General features: G+C 38.5%; 1 long non-coding RNA gene and 1 pseudogene across 3 annotated transcripts; both read right to left on the bottom strand.

Annotated features, from left to right (window-relative positions):
- Positions 1 to 6,397: 6,397 nt before the first annotated feature.
- Positions 6,398 to 7,862, bottom strand: LOC131216889 (uncharacterized). Of its 3 annotated transcripts, XR_009157094.1 has the most exons (5): positions 7,798 to 7,812; positions 7,569 to 7,673; positions 7,277 to 7,480; positions 7,042 to 7,140; positions 6,398 to 6,469 (listed from the first exon to the last, which is right to left on the bottom strand). It is a non-coding gene; the product is annotated as an uncharacterized LOC131216889 (long non-coding RNA). The 3 variants fall into 3 exon arrangements; XR_009157093.1 differs by having other exon boundaries at positions 7,569 to 7,862; XR_009157095.1 differs by having other exon boundaries at positions 7,277 to 7,418; positions 7,569 to 7,858.
- Positions 7,863 to 10,685: 2,823 nt separating this feature from the next.
- On the bottom strand, positions 10,686 to 12,986 carry LOC131217567 (DExH-box ATP-dependent RNA helicase DExH12-like; annotated as a pseudogene).
- Between the last annotated feature and the right edge of the window lie 954 nt (positions 12,987 to 13,940).

Raw genomic sequence — 13,940 nt, 5'->3', positions numbered from 1 at the left:
AACTTCTATGTACACCAACCACTTAAAGTGGGTCCCACCTTGATGTTTTGGAGCAATCCGCTCCGTCCATTCTTTTTAACAACCCCTGTTAGGGGTCTGTACACCGGCCTCAGTGATTCTTGAGTGTTAAATCCATGATTTTAGCATCCTTTTCAATCCAAGCTCTTGAATTCACATTGCAACACAAACATGATTAAAATAGAACATTAACCATTTTCATGTTCATAAAACCAAGTAATAAATGGGGTTCAATATGCAATATTTGACCCTCAACAACATGCAGACGTGGAATCTGCAACAGCTACTATCCTCCACCTACTGAAGTGCTTCCGATCTACCTGTAAAGGTTTCCATGCCTCTGCACTCTCATAACCACTAGTGCCTCCTTTGTTACTTTAAGGACACCATTGACGCCAGTGAACTTGCACCCTATTGCCTCGACTGCATTGAGAGAAACCAAGTTCTTCTTCATGTCAGGAACGTGCTTGACCTTAGTTAATGTATGCTCCATCCTATCAAGCATCTCAATGTGCACCGTACCAACAACCACAACATTACAGGCATTATCATTGCCCATAAAGACCTATCCACCATTGCACTTTCTGTAGTTGGCGAATAAAATCTGATGAAAAGTCATGTGATATGAAGCCCCTATGTCAAGGAACCAATCGTGCCTACGATCATCATACAAGTGTCTGATCATATACACTGACAACACATCACCTATGTTTGTTTCTTCATCAGACATAACAATGTTGGCCTCCCTGAAAGAAGCCTCTGAGATTTCATTCTTCACTTTAAGATTTGTGCAATCCTTCTTCGTGTGTCCAGTCATCCCACAATTCCAACACTTTAATTTGCCCTTGCCCTTGTCTTTGGATTTAGATCTAGATTTTGAAGATCTTATACCGTGCTTAGTATTTCTGCCTCTTATAAGCAGTTCATCAAAAGATATCCCTATCCACTGTTTATCTTTCTCATAGCCTTACCCTAAAGGGATGAGATAATGGTATCCACACTCAAGGATAAAATTTTAGTGCACAATGAGTCCCTGAATGACTCATATGAAGCTAGAAGAGTATTCAACAAAATACATGCCTCATCTTCATCTTCAACCACATCCTCCATGTCTAACAACTTGCAAATCAACTTATTAAAACTATTGATTTGGGCCTCCACATTTCTGCCTTCTACCATCCTAAAGTTGAACAACTGCAAATTCAAGTGTAGGTGATTCTCAAGGAACTTTTTAGCATAAAAGTCCTCTAACTTCGCCCACAAACTCACTGCAGTTTTCTCCCTCAAAACATTGTAGAGAACCTCAACCTTGAGACACAATCGGATAGAGGATAATGACTTCTTATCAAGAGTATTCCAATCATCATCACTCATAGACGGTCGACGCTCCTCAAGAGCCCCATCTTCACCTTGCTTAGTTAATAGGCTAATCATCTTAACCTTCCATAACTCAAAATTATTTTTTCCTGCATCCTTCTCAATATCATACTTAACGTTTTCCATAGATATTAATCCTTCATATTCAAGCTTGTGCCCCAATGTTAGCTCTGATACCACTTGTTGGGGGACTGCAAAAGCACATAGAGTTGGATCTAGGAAAACAATTTAATGGGAGTAAGCAAAAGGGAGAAGTATGCAGAGATTTTAACGTGGAAATACCCTTTCAGGAAAAAACCATGGCACAAAGTGACAGATGATCACTATGAAAGCAAAATTACTAAGTATAAAGCTTACTCAATTCAAACAACCTTGAATCTCACCCTTGCTAAACCCCTTTAAAACCCTTGGATGATTGGAACCCTAGAATACCCTCCCAATTTTGATTGCACATGAATATATAGCCTTTGGAGGAAACCCAATTAGAAAAGGAAATAAATCCTGTAAATTCGTGACTTTGCAAAAATCTGTGCCGATCAATTTGATGGCACTGAACGCCCTTCGATGTCATCAAAACTTATCCTTCGATGGCATCGAATGCCTTTCGATGTCATTAAAACTTATCTTTTGATGGCATCGAAGCCGAGTTAATGGCATCAAACTAACACCAAACTGTCCAGGGACAAAACCTGACTTTCTGAAATATCTCGATTGCCTTGAGTCATGTTCGATGTCATTGAAGGTATAATCGAACACCCTTCAATGGCTTCAAAAAAGTGCCCAGATAGGTTAACAACCAACTGTAGAAAATTTGAAAAATCTTGACGTGATCGAGCACTGTTTAATGTCATCAAAGGTGACATAGAACAGTCTGTTAATAGCATCAACAGGCCCATTAATAGACTCGATTTAAGACATTTATTACAACACTTAAAGGGTCCACAAACTAGGGCTAAAAGTTGGGTGGGTTTAACCCAACTGACCCGCGACCAACCCGAAATTGGGTTGGGCTGGGTTTGGTCTTGAGCTTGGGCTATATAAACACCAACCCGATAAAACTTGAGTTGGGCTTGGGTTGAGGTCTCGGGTTGCCCAACCCAACCCAAACTCGATCCATATATATAAATTACGCATAAATTATAATTGAGTATGGATTGTCTGTGTTGAAGGCACACCTGAAGTTACTGAAAATTTCTTGAGGTAATATTCCATGGTTTGGGTGTTGTTCACGCTTGTGAGGTGTATAAAAGCTTGCTGTCCAGCAACAATTCCTACCTATTTTTGTTATTTTTAGATTTTTATAGAATTTTATATAGATTCAATTAGGTTGAAATTTTAAGAGGAGATTTCTGGGGACCTAAGTGAGGTACTAGAAAATTTTTAGAATTTTCCTATAAGTATACTTATCGAGACCAGAGGAAGTTTCCTAACATGTTAGTTTTCATCGAAACGACAATAAAATTTAGGAAAATTGGAAAATATCCAATTCCGGTTTGGGAAACTTATTTTTCTTGCTTAGAAATTTGTTTAAGAATGAATTTTAGTTCATAAAATGTTTATTTGAGATTTTTTAAGAATTTTTCTGAAGGTACCAAGATTCATAATCTCTAAATTCCACATCTAACTTAACATTCTCAATGGGGAACCTGAATGTGCGTTTCTAATTCTTCAACTTCCTAACTTCTTTGGGAATTAAACTAAGTATATGTATCTAATTCATAAACCTATCCTAGCCATGTAAAGCTTATGATGGTCCATGCCCTCAGGCCCAGTTAATCTCATTCTCATGCTCTGATACCAATTGTAATATCCTGAATTTTCACGGCTTGAGTTTATACTCATGCCCGTGAAAGTCGGTGTTAATAATTGAATAATGTAGATGCTTTAAAAATCACACCTTATTTTTTCATTTAAATCACATCTATATACATTCATGAAGGTATCATTCACGAGAATAAAATCGACTGTATTGATTATTTCATCAGAGTTAAAGAATTCAACAAATTATCAAATGCACTCTCCATGCACTACAAGAAAAGGGGGCTTTAGCCTCGGTTCAAAACTGTGGCTAAAAAGGTTAAAAACTGAGGCAAAAACGTTTAGCCTTAGTTTTGCCTCAGTTATCCAAACCAAGGTTGAAACCCCCGTGGCTAAAGGCTTTAGCCTCAGCTTTAGCAACCAGGGCTAAAATGACTTTTATAGCCTTGGTTCTTCAAGTGAAGCTAAAAGAACCTTTTTAGCTTCAGTTTTCTGGAAATGAGGCTAAATCAAAATTTTAGCCTCCATTGTTTCCAACTAAGACCAAATCCAAATTTTAGCCTCAATTGCCTCCAATTGAAGATAAATCTATTTTTAACCTCGGTTCTCAACAACCGAGGCTAAGGCCTTTAGCCACGGGAATTTCAGCCTTGGTTTTCAACAACCGAAGCTAAATCCAAGCCTCAATTACAACTTGAGGCTAAAAATGTTTATTTTTTTAAATATTTATTTAAACTACTAATCCATTCATTTAATCCACTCGTGAAACAATCAATCATGAAAGCCATAATACCAACAAAACAGTTAACAACAGTCTATTTAAAGTTTAACTCAATCAAACTGTTACACAACATTAGGTTCCACAAATAATACAAAGTCATGGTCGCACTCGTCATCACCGGTGCCATTGTGCTTGGTGGACCCTGAGATCACACTGCCCGTCCATCTTCTGCTGCTTCCAGGCCAATGTCATCATTGCCTCCACTAGCATTCTCCATTCGGATTGTGCGTAGCAGGCGCTATAACCTCAACAGGTAGCTCTGACTTGCTGGCTACGTGTGCACGTAGCGTGTGGCTGTCAAAACACTAGCAGAGGGACGCCCAGTGTCAGCGTGAAGGCTGGAGAGGGTGCTGAGGTCGAGGTTAGGGAAGACGGAGTAGCAGCAATGGGGGCACTTCATATTCAGCCAGAGCCACTAGTCAATGCATTCCACATGGAAATTGTGGGCACAAGGGAGCCCCCAATCCTGCACATGCTCAATCAGGACCCATTCTCAATTTTCTAAAATAAACAAATCTCAAAGTTGTTAGGATTCATGATAAAAATATCAGCCCAAGTTTAATGCTGGCTGCCAACCTAATAGGCTGACACAACCATCCTTCTTTATTCTGGATTGAACTAGCAATGAGAACACAATACTCCCACTAGCAAATGATGGTGGTGGTGATGAAATGATATTAAAATTTTAAAATGATAGGAAGGATGTTCTTGTGTTTTGATTGTAAACAACTTTACTATCCAATCAATGCATGTGCATGCTGCTCCACATCATCCGATTGGTGGGTGCCTTCTTGGGTGGGCCATGGCAGATGACACATTGTTCCTACAAGATATGCCTTTAGTTGTAAAATCAAAGGCTGTCATAATCCACTAGCTCCTTCAACAATTTCAATAGTAAACCAAGCAATTGTGGGTACTCTTTATATGGAGCAATCACATAACTGCCAAATGAAAGAAATCAATCCGACATTAATCAAAACTAAGAATTATCGCTATGAGTTATAGAAACTTATTTAAAGGGAAACTCAAAATGCATCCCTAGTTCAGTTAATATAAATGCTCACGGATCAAGAAGCAGAACAGTAGAGAGTTAACCTGGGCTTGGCTTTTGTAGACACAATCATGGGGAGTTCTCATTAAAAGAAATTAGAGAGGACCAGTTTGGACCAATACTTGCAAGAAAAATAAAATTCACAAAGGTAGAAGCCCCTTAGAGATCACTTTTTGAGAATTGACAATCTTTTCTTTTGTTCCTCTTAGTGAAAGCATATCATTTTATTTATTTAATGTCAATCAAATGGAACTTAAGAAAATTTTGGAATTGTATTGGTGACTGAAAGAAGAAAGAAGATGTGACCTGAGAACTGGTTATCAAGACTCTTAGAAAGCATGCCATTTGGGGCAAGCTATTACTAATCATAGCTAAGACTGGTCAATGACCATGCAATGTCAGGTGAATTATTCCATTGGCAATGACATGTTTATATACTAAAGGTAACCTAAAATCTAATATAATCTAATCTGTAACAGATATTTCAAATATACTAGGATTAGTGATGGGAATTTACTCTAACAAAGCTTGCTCATATCATTTTTCAATTTGTAAATGTAGTTTATGGTAGTGGAGATCTTAGAGAATTCAATTGTTATTGTTGCATTACCTCCTTGGCAAAGCGATTTGTCGGGGCAAGATATCTGTTGCCTTGGCTATTGATGGTGGGATTTGCACTTCTGCCAATCACATACATCTCCCAGTGAGTGTAGTCATTGTTCACCACATGGAAATACCGATGCATACACCTGAATTTGTTTTCACAAAGAAAGAAATTTGTTTCAAATCACTCCAATTTTCTGGAAAAGGAAATTCTCAAACAAGAGATGAAATGCAGATGGATGTTTGTAGGGAAAGGAAGGAGAGTAGAATTGAGAGTTGGAAGTACTGGAAAGGAAACCCAGAAGGAGGATCCGATAATGAATGAGAAAATAGACAATATGTGGATTATAGTACATGCTCACTGATCCGGATTTGCTTAATGTGGCAGACCTCATCAGGTCCATGTTGCAGACTCTCAGCCTGTAGAAATTGATAAAAACCACGATGAGGCAGGGGAAATAAACTTATGCATTGTGACATAAGACTTTTATCCTCTGAAAGACAATGCATCATAAAATATTCATTCTTCAAAAGTAATTGATATGAGCTTCTTTTTCTGATCCAAGCTATGCTTTTCACAATAAGCCTTGTGCTAAAAAAAGTTGCCTCCACCAGTCTTCACATCCATGTGCAAGCCAACACGTTTAGCACAAGTAGGATGAAATGCAGTTTGACAGTCATCATGATTAGACTACAGGACAGTTGAAGGTAGGGTGAAGCAAAGCAAACAACATAACGTCTACCTCTCATTTTTGGAGTCAAACCTACAGAATTTTAAAGAAGAAAACAAAAGATTAAGCAAGCCAAAGCTTTATGCATATACCGTGTTTGCGACGGCAAATGTAGCAAACAAGCAGGTCTCTTTCCTTTGAAATGGTCTCCTGAGGTGAATCATTTAATACAATGGAGATATTACATGAGAATGTGTAATGTTTCCAAAGTAAATTCAAAATAAAAATAAAAATTGCAGGAGCAGTTAAAAATTCAAATTAGAACAGTTCTACATACAAGAACCATGGCAAATGAAACAAACTTAAAGTAAATGAAGGAAGCAGCATAAAAAAGAATCTTTTGGGAAAGCAGCATTAAGTTTAAAAACACACTTACCATTCCCCCAATAGGATTTGGTTGTCCCCTTCTAAATGTTGACTCTAGCACACACTAGAATAGAAAAAAAAATGAAAGAAAGAAAGAAAGAAAGGAAAAAAAAAAAGAAAAAGAAAAGAAAAAGAAAAGACGAAGAAAAAATGTTGCTAAGTATTTGCCCAACCTAGCCCATTTATTTGTTAAGGCCTGAGCAAGACAATGAATGAACGACCAACCACTTACCTACAAGATGGGACTAATCTAACTTTGGATTAGTTTCCATTTGGGGTTTCTTAATTATTGCAATCTGAATCGAATTTCCATATCCAACAGTTGCTAGCTAACTAATGAATGACCAACCACTTACCTTGCTCTTCATGATAAGAGGATTGAAGTCGGGTTTGAGATGATCAGAGAGCGATGCCCTCAAGAAAGTTGTGTCCTTAACCATTGCATTCAGTTTCACCTGCAAATTGATGTAGTAGTCATAATAAGAAATAGAAAGTGTAGCTATATTAATAATGCAATTGAAAAAAGTAAAGAACTATTCAGAAAACAGATCTTGGTTAGTCCCATTTTAGCCTAGGTATGATTCACCGTACCTTTCTCCCAGATTTCTTCTACTCCTGAATAAAAGACTCTGTCGACCTAGCTGGAATGACCTTGTCAGTTGTGCTGTACAGATACAGCTGAGGGCGGGGAGGCTGGTCACTTGAGAGAATGGAGATGATCTTCCTCAACCTCCTATTTACATTAGGCAAGTTCAGAAACTTGGAGAAGAACTTCTCTAAAATTGATAGGAGCACCTTCTCAATCAACAGGGGTTTGTTATTAGTATCGAGTTTAGGAGTTGATAAATATTGAAAGATATTTACAAACAGGGCCATCATATACCTTCCATCTGGTGATCGATGAACACTAAGAAACTGAAACGGATGCTTGCACTGAGGATAGGAAGGATTCTGATTATACGTGGCCCATATTAGGATGTAAGTCACACTACACAAAGTAGACAATGCAAACATAGCAACATACTATTAGAAAAACTATACACAAAAACTTTAATTCATGACTGAGTAAGCTGCATTAACTAAGATCATCAAAAGATACAATGGTCGCTCACCTGAAGCTTTGTTAATATGTGTGCAATTGTATTGTCTCTGACTAAACCAAGCAGGACTCGGCATGCTAGAGCACGTAGGCAGTCGAGAGAAGCTAGAGGTGTAAATATTATATATATATATATATATATATATATATTATAATATGTCTATTTACATTTTTAATCACAAGTACCATTCATCATCCAACCAATTATTAAGAGCATTTATACAAATAAAAGATATCCAACCATATACACCAACTTGCAATTTAACCTACTGGGAATCGTCATACACTGTGATGTCTTACAACAAAGCAGGTTCTGAGGAGTTACAAGTTAGACCTTTAGGAAAGAATATAAATGATGCCATTAAAATATAAATTAAACAAGAGATCAATTAAGAACATGCAACAGATCAATTAAATGATAGAGAAATTAACAATAAAAGAACAAAAATTTACGACGTGTGCACCTGATATGAGATATGTTGATTAAGGAAAAAAGCAATGGAAGATTAACAATCAAATGGAGGTGTGTGACTATGTCACTTTTGTGAAGATGATTCGTGCCAATTTCTTTTGTGACATTGAGGTAGCTACCAACATGTAAGTGACCGGTGAGCATACACGCATGTGTGGTGTTTGGCATACCATACCCAAGTGCCATTATAAAACCATAACTCATAGAATTAAGTATATGTAAAGATGAAAAAATCTCTTTCAAGTTTCAACATAAAACAAAAGAAAAAGACACCTATCTTAAGGTCCTCTCCTTCCCTTTTTTTCATTTCACTTTTTTACTTTTTTTTCCTTAAAAAACAAAACAAATACATGTAATATCCTATAAAGGCTTATACGGTGTATACAGCTAATGCAATAGTTACCTCTACATAGACAACATGTATGTAGTTTTGAGGTGTACAGGTAATCTCTATGGTCTATCTAGGTCACCAACCTTCCAACCATTATCTTATAGCCTGACCTATCTAAAATTCATCAAGCCCAAGCCCAAGCCCAACCCATTTAATAGTGATTGGGCTGGGCTTGGGTCAGGTTGGTTGACGGAATACATAAAAACATATCATATGTATATATTTATATTTTTATACTTACATATCTTAATTTGATTCGAGTTTGTGCTTGGTGGGTTGGGTCATCTGGACTCACCCATTGACAAGCTATATTGGTTGACTAGGTTGGCTAGGGTTAAACCTGGGCCTAACCTATTTAAAGGGGCCACATTTTCTAGAAAAGGACTGACCTATTACCTATTTAGCTCGGCCCAAGCCTACATCAGAAGCAGGTTGGGCCACTTGATCCACAGGGCTAGCCCAACCCGTTGCCACTTGCAGCCCCTTTGATGTATGCTTAGTAGAGTTGTACACGAACCGAGTTAGCTCGGTTAACTCACTCGACTCAACTCGAAAAAACTCGATTCAACTAAGCTCAAAATTGGGTTCGAGCTGATTTTTTTAGCTTGAAAAAATTTCGAGCCAAGTCTAAGCTAGACCGAGCTCGACTTGACTCAGCTTAGAATTGACTCAAACTTGACTCGGTTTGGATCTTTACTATTGCTTCGGTGGTAGACTCTTGAGAGTTTCAACACCTGGTCAAGGGTTCGAGTATCCATAGGTGGTGAAATCCCATTATAGCGTGAGTGTGTGGGGGTGTGTGTGTGTGTGTTTAAAATATTTTGTAAATATTTATATATTTAAATATATTATGTATTATATATTATAATATATAATATATTATAGATATATTAAAAATCCTAAAACCTAAACTCGAACTTAGCTCAAAAGATCGAACTCAAGCTCGGCTCGTGTTGGCCCGATATAAGCCGAGCTGACCAGTCAAGCTCGAGGACTGAGTCAAGCGAAGTTTGAGTTGGGGTAGCTTATTGGCCGAGCTGAGCCAAGCTCGACTCGTGTACAACACTAATGCTTAGAGCTACTTTACACACCTAATCCATCATTAGAGATTGGGAGCTGCTTTTCTAAGCCCATGGCTAATCCGATGCCTGATTAACAAACACGCCATGCTTGGGCATGGTTTGACAGCTTTACCCAACCTGAGCCCATGGTGGCCAGTTTATGTGGGTATTGAGTTGGGTTTGGACCCTAATATCTGGTCCAAATGAAAAAACATGCCCTAGCTTCATTGATGGAGAATGTACCTCTCTGGTAGGCCCCATCATGGATGAGTCCACTTCCCAAAATGACCTCCATCAGATGATCCTAACTATCTAATTGAGCTATTGAGGAACTTATAGTTCTTCTTTCTTTTTGAGTGCAATATAGCTAGGTGATCAATCATAGAGTGGATCTCTCTATTGACAGCCCGACACTTTGTGAACGTTCAATCTCAGCATCAGGTGGGCCACACCACACCATGAAATCATAGCTCTCAACTAATCAGTACGCCAAAATCGCTGATTTATGACGGACCAAATCCGTCATAAAACCAAATAAACGACGGACTTCGTCCGTCGCTTAGTCCGTCGCCATTTACTGGGTCGTTTTTTATTTTCGACAGATAAAATCCGTCGTTTAATCTGCGACGGATAAGGTCCGTCGCATCATCATGACGGATATAATCCGTCGTAAAAAATAAAAAATCCGTCGGTAAAATTCAAAAAATAAGTGGTCACGTAAAACATTAGCGACGGATAAGGTCCGTCGCTAATATGACTAAGCGACGGACCTCAAGTACGTCGTTGATTTTCAACGGTCAAAAATTAGCGACGGATAAGATCCGTCGCTAATATGAGTAAGCGACGGACCTTGAATTCGTCGTTACCTTTCAATGTTCAGAAATTAGCGACGGATTTGGTCCGTCGCTAAAATATCTATGAATAGCGAAAAATATTGATAAATTATTATTATTATTATTTTAATTTTGCACCTGATAGTCATTCAAAAAATAATTCACACTATTATTTGATAAGAATCCTATTCACAAAATTGGTAACAACTCAATTCAATAAAAGAGGAAATGACCCAAGTGGCACACTCCAAAAATTGACTTTTAACCCTCTTAACTAAACACTTGCCCCCCTAAACTAGGACCCATACAAAAGAAATTCCCCCAAACTTACATCGGTTGGCTATGCCTTGCCTTGAATTGGCTACTTGGTGTCTTCTCTTGTTCAACCTTCTTTTGAGCCCTTCCTACATATATTACAAACAACCAGATTGAATCCAAGAAAAGACTACTTTAGTCAACCCTTCATATATTACAAATAACCAGCTCAAATCCATGAAAAGTGAATAGTTTAATCAACTGAAACCATTTAACAAAATAAAAGATTAGAATTCATCCTAGCCATTAGAGGTTCAGGTAAGAGCATTTCTTAACTTCATAGCATTCACTGGGAGAGCACAATATAGTTTTTTTTTTTTCACAATGAAAAATTATTCTCATCTAGAGGGAAAGAGTGAAAACAATTATGTTCTAAAGCATCCAAAGCAAACAGTAGCAACAGATAACTTTGGTCTATGGCTACTAAACGCTAGAGTTAACGTTGTTCCTTGTGTTAAGTTACAATCATTGAGGAAAACAAAAGGCAACATCAGAAAGTGTTTACCTGATGCAAGGGAAAAAAACCGCGTATGGAAAGAGATAATACCAGAACATAAGTGCAAAATCAACAGATAAACAGAGGCCCACTTTGTACATCAAGCATGCCCTCATCGACCAGGATCAAAAGGCCGCCATGGCAATTGACTCACTCTCCCATCTCAATCACCTTCTGCTGCGTCTCTGACATCAATTGTAAAACTGTATTCCTGGTCACATCCTAGATACGAATCACACATAAAATACAGCATATATGACTTACTTTCCAACTTCTGCAAGAGCAGTGAAGTCAAGCTTGACTTATGCCCTCCGTTGCAGCGACACCCTCTTTATCGCCAGCAGCTGCTGGCTTTTGCTGTCACCAACCACAAGCCACCACCCCTCTTCTTGGCTTTCGGGTATCTGGGTGCATCAACTAGTCCAACCTCTGAGCGCCCCTCACGCCCCTCAAAGTCTCACTCAAGGGTGACTTGCAAGGTAACATTTTCCCCAGGCCTCACATCATCACTATCCAGCACCTCGTACACCATATCAATGTTAGGAAAGCGGTTGGAAAAGTGGATGATGTCCTGCAGCTGTGACTCTGATATCTAGAGCAGCTCATGCCTTTCATCATTCTCCATCTCCATCAAATCAAAGACTGTTCCAGTACTCTTCCCTAGACTTTCTTCACACCTCTTCGCCAGCTCCCTTGTGAAGTATGGAAGTTGCAGAAGAATGGAGTCACACTCCCACATGCCTTGAGTCACCATCTGACTCACTTCCATCGCGAGAAGAGCTAGATTGAGCCACCCATTGCTGGAAATAACATCAACCATAGCCTGAAGCAACTTGTTAGCAGAGAGGAGAACCTCTCTTTGATCGACTGCTAGATTTCCTACCATTGTATGTCTCGAGAAGTGGGCTTGTAACAACACATTTGCCTTCTCATGCGGATCCATGCACTTGGGGTTTTCAATAGAAAACCTCTGGTGGTTGATCAATTTTCTTTTCAGCTCTTCCTCACCTGGTCGAATTGGAAGCTGAGCATATTCAGAAGCTGAAACCAAAATTTCCAGAAGACCCTTCATCTTTGTTTTCGAAGTCAGTGATGAACTGAAGCGCTCGATGGTAGTGTAACTGATGTAATAGTATGATGCAATCATGCCAAGGTTCAGAGGAGAGATACATTTCTTCTATGGCCACGCATTTACTTGCTTCCAAATCACTTATTATGTTCTCAACGAGCTCGGAAAGGTGATCCAAAAGATGCCTATGGCTGATGCCCTGGAGATTGTAGTAGTTTGGGTTTTGGGTAAGCCTCTGGTACATGAATGTCCATGTCAAGTAGTCTACAACATCTTGCTTGTTCTCAATAGTTCCAACAACAACTTCAGCATTCAAATTGTCATGCAGGAACTGTTGTAGATGGCTTTCCACAGGCAGTGCCTCATAGACAAACTACTTGTAGTACTCTTTACAGGAAGCATGACACAGGATGACACATTTCCCAGCATTGTCCAACAGAGGTCTGCTTGCATGACCCATCATCTGCAAAAGATCAGTAATTGGATAATCAGTGTGAGCACAATATAGTTTGAAAAGATCTTTAGATGTTGGAATCAATACACAACAGCGCAATGCAATCTGCATTCAATGCATTAGTGTCTAACAAAATGACCAAATGAAAGTGTAGGAACTGCGAAATTCCTATTTCCCAACAAGATACACCTGCATAATCAGAAGATAGCAACTACTTTTCAGTGCTTGTAACTGCTTTCATTTATGAAACTGCATCTCTATTACCATTTGGTCCATGAAACCATACCCAAAAAAATATCTTTGATTCCCCCATCCATCCATTCAACCATCATACAGTTATATTCATAAATACATACATATAAATGTATCATACGATTATATACATATGCAGGGATGGACTTGTTTTAGACCATTCATCCAATGCACTCTACCATTATTTGGCCACAAACCAAAAAAAAAAAAAAAAAAAAAAAAACTTTAGAGTGAGAATGGATCTAGTGATTGCCTTTTCTGGACAATCCTACCCATTCCCGACCGTCTTATCAATGAACTTTTCATTCAAGATGAGCCATTGCTAGCCTATCTTTAGTGTCCATTTATACAAAACTGGTTAAACAGGATTGTCCAACCACTGATCTTCTTTTTTTAGAGGTCTATTCCCAATTGGACCTGCTGAACATATGGTTAGGATATCATCTGCATATATGATGCATATGGTTAAGAAATAAAACTTTAGAGTGAGAATGGATCTGATTGAATAAAATATCAGAACAATAGAAAACAGATACATTGGAATGAAATAAACCAAGGATGAATGAGATATCGGATCAATGTGATTTTTATGTGGTGGTCCATGAAATGTGTCCTAGACTTAACAGAGTTCAGATTGATCAATTGGACTGTAATTAGGAGAACTCTAACTTATAGTGCTCTGAGAGCAATGGAGCATTTCTCCTGTATATAAGCATACACATGTTTACATGCATGCATCATGCGCACGCGCGCACATGGGTTTTGCTAACGTCCACACATTTATGGGGATGTTAGCAATGTCCCCAATCCTTT

Source organism: Magnolia sinica, chromosome 10, assembly GCF_029962835.1.
Source record: "Magnolia sinica isolate HGM2019 chromosome 10, MsV1, whole genome shotgun sequence".
Taxonomy (NCBI): domain Eukaryota; kingdom Viridiplantae; phylum Streptophyta; class Magnoliopsida; order Magnoliales; family Magnoliaceae; genus Magnolia; species Magnolia sinica.
The sequence above is the reverse complement of the archived record's forward strand: the minus strand, read 5'-3'. Positions and strand labels throughout refer to the sequence as shown.